General features: G+C 46.4%; 1 protein-coding gene across 1 annotated transcript in view; it reads left to right on the top strand.

The window, feature by feature from the left end:
- MPZL2 (myelin protein zero-like 2) overlaps window positions 1-1,326 on the top strand; it is a 3,945-nt gene that overhangs the window by 196 nt on the left and 2,423 nt on the right. The window lies entirely within an intron of this gene.

Below are 1,326 nucleotides of genomic sequence, written 5' to 3'. Positions count from 1 at the left end.
CCCTTAATTATTGTCCTCATTAAGGCAGCGACTTCACAGGAGGCTCAGGTGCTTGTTGGGGACGATTGCTGCGATTCTTTCTGTCCGGGGTTCACTGCGAGTGACATGAAGCAATTGAGTTTCTTTGACAAACAGGTTTAGGTGTGTTTGAGCGGAAGAAGAACACTGATCTCATTCTAAGCTCTGGTTACACATCTTTTCCTCTCCTGCCAGAAGTCTGGACTTTACTCTTAGATGTTTTTTTCACTGTCTTTGTTACTAGACAATCAGAGATTGTTGAGCAGTACTGGCTTTAGATCCTTTACACAGCAACAATTCCAGGCTGCCAAGAAACTCCTGTGAATTTTCAGTAGTTTATGTCAATGTAGCTGGAATCTGAGAACACCATGTTCTCCCTTCCCAAGTGCCTCAGCACATGGACACACTCAGCAATCTGCCTTGAGAAGAGTAGAGTATTTTACAACTTACTTCTCACGGTTTTTCTTTCAAAGGAGTTCACAGTGGAAAAATTTGACACCAAATCTTTGGATGAGAAACATGATCTCTGTCAATGAACTTTGTGAAGTGTGAACGCCTTGGATGTTTTGGCATTTCAGATATTTTCTCCTTTGAGAAAAGAAATTTGGCAAGGAAGTCTTTGGTTATAAATTATTTTCAAGTACAGGAAATATATTGTCTTTGTTCTGAAGCTGTAGTTTACAACCCCAGACAAGGTTTTTTTGAATCACACTGGGGTGAGTTAACTCATCTTCCGAAAGGGACAGGAAATTATTAGCAGCAGCAAGATTGTTAGCTCAGCACTGCTGTGTTGCGGAAACCAGCCCACTAGCTCAGAGAGCTAAAGCAGGCAGGGGAGCAGCGCAGCCACTGTGGGGAAAAGGGAGAACCTGCAGCACCCCCGGTTTGGTAGCAGCAGTGGCCAGAGCGATCGCACGGTCTGGAACCACAGGGCAGACCAGCAGAGAGCCAGGGCTCAGGTGTGAGAGGCCACTTCACCAGCAGCCCTCTGGTTTTCCTGTTTGTCATTTGCCTTCTTTCTGTGTCTTGATGCTCTCTCTCCTGCTGATTGTCTCTTTCGGGGAGCATCGAGTCAGCGGTGCTGACTTATTTTAGAGCAGCAGCTGGGGTGGTTTGGTTAACAGAGGGTGTTTCCTTGACAAACAAATGCTCACAGATTTACCCTGAGGACTTTCTGTGGAGTTCCTCTGCCTGGCTAGATTTGACTATAGCTGTGCAGCTGGGCTGCTGACCCTCTCACAGGCACTTCTGACAGCAGTAAGAGCAGTTGTCACCACGGCGTGCATGACGCTCGGGCTGATAATACAA

This window comes from Buceros rhinoceros, unplaced genomic scaffold (genome assembly GCF_000710305.1).
Source record: "Buceros rhinoceros silvestris isolate BGI_N320 unplaced genomic scaffold, ASM71030v1 scaffold9337, whole genome shotgun sequence".
In the NCBI taxonomy this organism is placed as follows: domain Eukaryota; kingdom Metazoa; phylum Chordata; class Aves; order Bucerotiformes; family Bucerotidae; genus Buceros; species Buceros rhinoceros.
Note: the sequence above shows the minus strand (reverse complement) of the source record. Positions and strands in the feature narration are given on the sequence as shown.